The following is a 9,664-nucleotide window of genomic DNA, read 5'->3' on the forward strand; positions in this document are numbered from 1 at the left end:
ACAAATTAATTGTGTCCATCGTTAGCATAGACACAGTGTTCCCATTTTAAATGCTGCAAAACACAAGACAAAGAGAAAAAACATCAAAAAGACACGCTCTCCAACCCACACAACTGAACGCTTTTTCAAATTTTCACCACATGAGTCCGTGGGAGGAATTCAGTTCCTATGCAACCCAATTCTGCTTTGCACGTCTCCGAGGCTGGCTCTGTAATACTGGCAACAAAAGAGTTTGACACATACTTAAACAGAGTGCCAAGCTCTGGATGCTTTTATGAAGGCTTTAAAAGAAACACCTTTAAATGCAAAAGTATGTATTTCATCAGCACAGCCTATTTATATTGCAATTATTTCTGCTAAAGAGGCTATTAGACAGGCAACCCAGAAGCAATGAAGTCCGCTCGATACTCAGATGAAGCTGACATCATTTAAATGCCGATGCCTGAAGTGTTGCGTTTGAGTCATGATGATCTGAAGCTATGAGCTCACCTGGGAGAACGTTTTTAATAATGAAGAACCTCCATTGAGATGTTGGTCTACAGGGCTGTATTTAAACAGGTTCCCATAAAGAAACAAGCTCATCGTCTGAACTTACTGTGTACAGTTTCTCTTTTGCTTATTAAGCTCTCATTTTTGTGGATATGGTCTTAAAGCCATTGGAACGGTTACCAAGCGGTAACCATAGCAAAATCCAACGGTGCCAGACAAGTGTTTAATTTGGCTCTTCTTTTACTTCCAATGTTATGTCCTTCCTTCCTGTCTGTAAAAATCTTGGTGTGGATCTCTTCAAAGTTTAATACTTTTATACTGTATGACATTCTGTATTTGGAAATCTGGACCGTGAGTTTGTCTTTTTTTGGTTTGACAAATCACCATATGACCATATGAGCTGAATTCACTTCAGTTGTTTTATGGTTTATGGTTTATGGAATTGGTAAAAACCTGCAGCACAAGCCACCCACAATGTATTTCTTCCAGTCACTAAATAAACTTAAACAAGGCTGTGCCATAAATATTTTAAATAATCCACATCATTGCTCTATGCAAATTATTGTATTAACAAATATATAGTTTAGGGTCCAATTCTCACTATTAACTGTTGCATATTAGTATGCATATTTCTAGGATATTTGCTGTTTATTAGTACTTATAACACACATATAAATGCCTTATTCTGCATGACCATATTCTACATCACTTACTTAATACCTACATTTACCAACTACCTTACTAACTATTAATAAGCAGTAAGGAGGTGAAAGTCGTAATTTATAGTCAGTTAAAAGTGAGAATTGGACCCTAAAATAAAGTGTGACCAAAATAATTGTATTCTCAATAATTAATGTTGCGCTTTTATCTCATGTAAATAAAATTCCACAGCAACCAATCACTCAGAACCGGCCCACAAGATCAGGAATTGAGCTGTGAAATTGCGTTTAGCACAGATTGTTCACTTTTTTTCGCCACTTCGTAGTACATGACTTTGAATGGTCAATCGTGGGATTTATCGATTTTATAACATCTGCTGTAGTCTATGGCATTGCTTTATATCAGTGGCTTATTTAGGAAATAAAAAACAGTGCTACTTTCACCAAGGTGATCTTCTACTGGTCTTAGTGTGATGCGAATTCGCAGCTCAGAGTTCACCACTTGAACTTTGAAATCCAGTGAAATGCAAAACTTTTCGCATGAGCTAGTGTTTGTGGTCTGATGCATTCGCATGTGTACACTCTCAGAAAAAAAGGTACAGTGGAGGTACAATTTTGTTCCTTGGGGAACAAAACGTTTAACTGTACCTTTAAAGGTACACAATTGGTCCTTTGGGTACAATTATACCATTGTGTTCCTCTACTTAGAACAGGGGTAGGCAAGTTCGGTCCTAGTGAGCCGCTGTCCTGCAGAGTTTGGCTCCAACCCTGAAAGACATCTATAGAAGCTCTTATTGAGAATTAACAGAGGTTTTGATATTGATGTTTTATTGAAAATGTTTGGTCGCCATTATTGTGATCAGTGTTTCCTTTAGTTGGGCACTTTGACTCTTGGCTTTTTATGTGAGTTTGTGGTTTTTGGTTTTTTGGGGGGGGTTTAGACACACACAGATATCAAGAATCAGCATATGAATCTCAACAATGGTGACTTAATGCTGAAATGCATGCTGGGAGCCATGAGTTTTATACTGTGGTGGCTTAGTAGGGTTGGAGCTAAACTCTGCAGGACATCAGCTCTCTAGGACCGAACTTACCTACCCCTGACTTAGAGGTACAAAAATTTACCCTTAAGGGTACCACCCCAGTGACGGCCATTGTACCTTAAAAGGTACAATTTTGTACTCTTTTTTTTTTTTTGAGAGTGTATGAATGGAAGTCAATGGAACGAAAAGTGTAGTCTGACCGCCCCTTAACGCCTGCTAATGCTGTGGTAAACAGGGAAGGAAACTTTTTTTTATATAGCTTATTCAACAGCCCAGCGACTAATCTTCAACATGTTTGCATTAATTTTGGATTGATCTATTTTACACCTAGTTTACACCAAAAAAAAATAGTTTTCTAAGAAAAGTCACGAACATTTGTGCAACAGTTTAAGGCACTTCTCATTCATTTCTATGGTATGCGCAAACAGTGATTGACTGTCGCACAACTATGAACAAATTTCAATGACGTTAAGGCGGTAATATGATCGGTTATAAAGGCGCATGTGATCTAATTTAGCCATTACGCTTTCTCCAATAGTCACAGACCCTTGCATCTCCCAATAATAAGACCATCTCTGCAAGCGCAATCTTGCGTATGACAAGGGCTTTCAGTATTAATAATTTTCTTTGACATGCAAATTACCCTTTTCCTAAAACATAATAGCAACTTCATGTATGAAGGCCCCTTTATAATGTGTGAGAAATGTGATAAAGACAACAGGTTGTTTCAGAAATTAAATTATACATTTTTAACACATACAAACTAGGCCCAATCATAGTAGAATATTTACTTTTAGAATAATGTTAGATGTATAAACCTAAAAAACAACACAATTATCAAACAAAATAATTATAATCTCATGAATTCCCCTCTATATCTAAAAATGTGGTTAATATGACTTTGTCAGTCCAAAAAAAAGAGAGGAAAAAATTGTGGTTATGGTTTGAACCACAATCCAATAAATACGAAAATGAGAGGAAACCAGTTTGAAGCATGATCTGGTTTCAGTCAACCCAGAACGGTCTGGCACAGAGGAGATTAAGTTCCTCACACTTGTACTGTAATTATTGGAATATAATATGCCATATGAAACCTTGAGGTTTCTGGAGATTTGCTGATGTCTAACCCTTAAATAACCACAACATTTGCTTCTGATTAATAGTAATGCGCTATTGTGCTATAATCATAAACAATTAAGTAAAGCCCTCAAACCCACACAATTTAAATGAGTTATATTTCCTAAATTATATGATATGTGACTTGCAGGGTGTTCCATGTTTTGACGAAAACACATTTAAATGGGTCTAAAGGCAAGGCATACACATGGTATTAGCATGTCAGCCGGTGGCTGTTCCCATGCATTGACTAAAAATATGGGTAAACAGAGCTAATAGGTGCTGTCTCATGTCGTCATATGGTGGGAAAGAAATCTTTCTGAAAGAATGGGTCAGACTTTCATTTATTTTATCAAGTTAACACAGGTTAGTAGGCAAATATGTTTCTGAGGTTGTCATTTGCGCACAAGCCAAGAGTACGTAATTGGACAAATGGAAGGAGAGTAAATTGTGATTTACATGAGTGGTATTGGTCAATTTGAACAAATAATGTCTTTCCTTTTTGCTGGGCTCAGCGATAAGTAATGAAATTATAGCGTTTATAAGCAGTAATTAGTGAACTGCTTGGCCACAGTCTGTCAGACATAGACAAGGCCTAATAGGCCACTTCTTGCATTTTACTGCCCGCAAAACAGCTTAATAAACAGTAGCTACCCATATCACCTGCTGGGAGAGCTGGGCTTTGGAAAAGCGGCCAGCCAGAAACAAGCCTGGGAGCGTTGAATGCCTCTCCGTCAGCCCACAGCGGGTCTTCCCGTGTGTCACCCTCACCACAAGCCCGTGGCGCGTCTCGCCTCACAGCTCTTTTTATTGCACCGAACGCCATGAGTGATTGAAGAGTTAATGGTGCAGCTGTTGCAGAATTAGTCTGCGTAAAATGGCCATAAAGTGTGAAATGTAAAATTAATATCGACTGGAAAGAAAGCTGCGAAGGGCTGAACGCTGAACTGGTGGAAAACTATAAACCATTTACAAACCGGATGGTTGTTAAAACGGTTGTCTTACATGTTATTCATGTCTGCACATGCTATTTGTGCAAAAGGAAATGGTTTTCAAAATTAATATACAAACACTGAATACAATGCTTATGTGAAAGTAAACAGTGGCTAAAACAATTACTAAAACAAATCCAGCTACATAAATATTGGTTGTGTTCAAATCCAGTAAAACTAAAACATCTATCTATCTATCTATCTATCTATCTATCTATCTATCTATCTATCTATCTATCTATCTATCTATCTATCTATCTATCTATCTATCTATCTATCTATCTATCTATCTATCTATCTATCTATCTATCTATCTATCTATCTATCTATCTATCTATCTATCTATCTATCTATCTATCTATCTATCTATCTATCTATCTATCTATCTATCTATCTATCTATCTATCTATCCAAAACTTTATGACCAGTCACAGGTGAAGCGAATATCGTTGATAATCTCCTAAATAAGCCACATATTAAGGTCTGGGTAGATTAGAAGGTATCAAACAATCCGTTCTCATAATCAGTGTGTTGGATACAGGAGAAATGAGCAGATTTCCTGATTTGTTATGGCAAGGTGACTCGGTCAGAGTATCTCTGAAATGGGTTGCTCCTGGTCAGTAGTATAGTGAGAATTTAGCAACAGTGGTCCGAGGAGGGACAAACCACAAACCTGCGACAGGGTGTTGGGCGCCTAAGGCTCATTGATGCAACGAAGGCTCTCTCGTCAGGTCTGAGCCAACAGAAGGTCTGCTGTGGCACAGTGACATTATGGGAGGAATGTGTCACACAACACACAGTATAATCACATTCTGCTGCGTATGGGGCTGCATATGGCCGCAGACCATTCAGAGTGCCGATGATAACCCCTGTCCACCATCAAAAGGGTCTACAAGGGGCACACAAGCATCGGAACTAGACCTTGAAGCAGTGGAAGAAGGTCGACTGGTCCAATGAGTCCCGTTGTACGTCACAATGGCCATGTACGTTTGCGGCGTTTACCTGTGGAAGTGATGGCACCAGGATGCACTGTGGGACGACGACAAGCTGGTGAAGGGAGTGTGATGCTGTGGGCAATGTTCTGCTGGGAAACCTTGGGTCCGGTAATTCATGTGAATGTAATTTGGCACATGCTACCAACATAAACATTGTTGCAGACCAGTGTTCATTGAAGACAGTGGCCTCTTTCAGCAGGATAATGCACCCTGCCACACTGCACACATTGTTCAGAAATGGTTTGCGGAACATGATGAACAGTTCAAGGTGTTGCCCTGGCCTCGAAATTTCCCAGATCTCAATCCATTTGAGCATCTGTGGGATGTGATGGACCGACAAGTTTGATCCACAGCAACTTGAAAGATCTGCTGCTAACATCTTGGTGCAAGATGCCACAGGACACCTTCAGGGGTCTTGTAGAGTCCAGGCCTCGGCAGGTCGGAACTGTTTTGGCAGCATGCGGAGGACCAACAGTATATTAGGCAGGTGGTCATAATGTTTTGGCCACTGATCTATGTAGAGAACTGGATTGCTCATGCTGACATCATACCATCGCATAGCCATCGCACTGCCATATTGATATTCCCTATTATTCCCTCCCATTTTATTGAATTAATAGGAAATCATCTGATTTTAATGACAGAACATTACCAAATGAGCTGAGCTGTAGTTTTTTCTACGGCTTCCAAGATCTCGAAGAGTCTGAAGTGGCTGTTGGTCAACAAAAAGACACCAGGAAATAATATACACGCTTCACAACTTATTCAGAGTAATAACTGTGTGTGTATTTAAAGACATTACGTTTTACTTCTAAGTGTTTATACAGTAGTTTCGAGCAAGATGATACATCGTGAACCTTGAATTTTACAGTTTTTCTCCATTGGTTTGGCTCATTTCTTGAAACAGAAATTACATTCTCAAAATTGTAAGATCATTTGGCAAAACAGTCTTACAGTTCAGCACAACACTATAGCTCACTTGCAAAAGCTAATATCTCTCCCAAAACTGTTCACTCATGCTTCAGAACTAAATTCCTTTCCCATATAAATAGTCAGTGCCACGGAAATGGCAAAGATCCTTCTCAATTGCTTTGACTCATTTCTTGAAACAGACCGGACGTTCTCAACACTCTTGGTGCTTTTGCCAAAATAACGTGGATGGTTCGGCACAACACCATGGTTCACCTGCAAAAGTTCATACCTCTCCCAAAACAGTTCACTCATCTAAATTTCCTTCTCATTTAAACAGTCAGTGCCCCCAAAACGCTTCGTCCTTTTGGCATTGTGTAAGCACTGCAAGTCAAAATGTTTAGATGTTTTGTCACTATATGGCAGAGGACCATTGAAATATGCCTCATGTCCACCTCTCAGTCTTAGCCCAGTCCTTCATTGACCCTAACCTCTTCCTACCCCTCTCTTCCCCTCTCTTCCCCCTCTCTACCCCTCTCTACCCCTCGCTACCCCCTTCCCCTCTCTACCCCTCTCTACCCCCTTCCCCTCTCTTCCCCTCTCTACCCCCTTCCCATCTCTACCCCTCTCTACCCCTCTCTACCCCCTTCCCATCTCTACCCCTCTCTACCCCCTTCCCCTCTCTTCCCCTCTCTACCCCCTTCCCATCTCTACCCCTCTTTACCCCTCACTACCCCCTTCCCATCTCTACCCCTCTCTACCCCCTTCCCCTCTCTTCCCCTCTCTACCCCTCTCTACCCCCTTCCCCTCTCTTCCCCTCTCTACCCCTCTCTACCCCCTTCCCATCTCTACCCCTCTCTACCCCCTTCCCCTCTCTTCCCCTCTCTACCCCTCTCTACCCCCTTCCCATCTCTACCCCTTTCTACCCCCTTCCCCTCTCTTCCCCTCTCTTCCCCTCTCTACCCCCTTCCCATCTCTACCCCTCTCTACCCCCTTCCCCTCTCTTCCCCTCTCTACCCCTCTCTACCCCCTTCCCATCTCTACCCCTCTCTACCCCCTTCCCCTCTCTTCCCCTCTCTACCCCTCTCTACCCCTCTCTTCCCCTCTCTACCCCCTTCCCATCTCTACCCCTCTCTACCCCCTTCCCCTCTGTTCCCCTCTCTACCCCTCTCTACCCCCTTCCCCTCTCTACCCCTCTCATCCCCCCTTCCCCTCTCTTCCCCTCTCTACCCCCTTCCCCTCTCTACCCCTCTCTACCCCCTTCCCCTCTCTTCCCCTCTCTACCCCCTTCCCATCTCTACCCCTCTCTACCCCCTTCCCCTCTCTTCCCCTCTCTACCCCCTTCCCCTCTCTTCCCCTCTCTACCCCCTTCCCCTCTCTACCCCTCTCTACCCCTCTCTACCCCCTTCCCCTCTCTTCCCCTCTCTACCCCCTTCCCATCTCTACCCCTCTCTACCCCCTTCCCCTCTCTTCCCCTCTCTACCCCCTTCCCATCTCTACCCCTCTCTACCCCCTTCCCCTCTCTTCCCCTCTCTACCCCCTTCCCCTCTCTTCCCCTCTCTACCCCCTTCCCATCTCTACCCCTCTCTACCCCCTTCCCCTCTCTTCCCCTCTTTACCCCTTCCCATCTCTACCCCTCTCTACCCCCTTCCCCTCTCTTCCCCTCTCTACCCCTCTCTACCCCCTTCCCTTCTCTACCCCTCTCTACCCCCTTCCCCTCTCTTCCCCTCTCTACCCCCTTCCCATCTCTACCCCTCTCTACCCCCTTCCCCTCTCTTCCCCTCTCTACCCCCTTCCCATCTCTTCCCCTCTTTACCCCCTTCCCATCTCTTCCCATCTCTACCCCCTTCCCATCTCTTCCCCTCTTTACCCCCTTCCCATCTCTTCCCCTCTCTACCCCCTTCCCCTCTCTACCCCTCTCATCCCCCCTTCCCCTCTCTTCCCCTCTCTACCCCTCTCTACCCCCTTCCCCTCTCTACTCCTCTTCCTCCACAGGCTCCCCCTCTCATCCTAACTCTTACTCTTCCTCGAGCAGGCAGTTGCCCTTGTTTATTTACTTGGCCAGGTGCCTCCATGTTCAGAAATTGTACTGGTCCTGCATGATCAAGCTCTTTACATATGTTTGGCAGCATTCACAGTCATGGACAGCACCTGTCAGGTAACTAAACATACTGTTTGATTGGTCATCTAAGATGTGTGAAAGTCCTCCTTCATTAGTCAAGTTCTAGTTTCACCTGACTGTCAATTGCTGTAATAAATGTATCAAATGTTCCAAATGATTCATATCTGGTATTCATGGTCTTATGTTCTTGACTAATTTTGACAATTGAACAGACTATTGTGCATGTGATGACTTATACAATGAAATGACGCTGATATGTTTTGGAGTGAACGACCATTAGACTGAGAATCAAACAATCAGTTTAGATCAACAAGATCTATTCACTTGGAAATTGTGCTAAATGTAGGCTACCTGTACTTAATCATTTGCAAAGATGTACTGAGACATTGAGACATGTACTTAGACATTTGCAATTTGATGAAATGAATGAGAAATGCTATTCTGTTGTGAACAATTGCCAAGTGGTTTGGAGATTTGTCCATGTTGTTTTGAGAATGTAATTTCTGTTTCAAGAAATGAGCCAAACCAATGGAGAAAAACTGTAATACAATTCAGTGTAATATAGTAATAGGGGATTGTATGTATTGTAATATTTAATGTATATTCAAATCAATTTCTGCTAATAATCCCTGATATATGTTCATGCTTAATATTTTCAGCACAATTATATTCATAAATAAATCTATTTCAGTTACCTGTCGGCAGTGTGGAGTAGACATTTCACTGAAAAAGATTATTATAGCCCGATTAAATTAAGCATAATTAATTTGTGCTCGTTTAAATAATTTAAATGTAGTTTTTTTATTTTAATAAAAAAAAAAATTGGTTTTATGGGAATTGCATGTGTTTTTGTTTAAATTGAGATAAAATAAATTGATTGCGACTACTTACGATAACATTTTTTAGTAAATTCAACTAATAATTTTTTTCAGTGTATATATTGCTTTTCCTGCCCGAAAAGACCATAAACATACAGAAAATGGTCGAAGTATCAATTGATGTACATACATATATCTTAAAAACTATGAATGTGCGACTGATCCACTGCAAATCAGATGATTTTAGCTCAGTGTTTTGGCTGTAAGTCAATGAGGTCCTCTGTCGGAAGGGAATAGCAACACTCAACTATATTGAGTCATTTTTACAAACAACAATTTAGTTATACGAACAAAAGAAATTCAAGTAAAGCTGACAAAATTACTTTGAGTACATTACTTTTAATTATTAATGTTATGTCAAATTTATAAAAGTTTATTATGTTAGGTGAACACATTTATCGATTTAATTTTCCTTATTAAATTAACTATTTGCTCTACAAGTGTAACTAGAAAATATTAAA

The sequence above is a fragment of the Gobio gobio genome, assembly GCF_949357685.1.
Source record: "Gobio gobio genome assembly, chromosome: 12".
Classification (NCBI taxonomy): Eukaryota; Metazoa; Chordata; class Actinopteri; order Cypriniformes; family Gobionidae; genus Gobio; species Gobio gobio.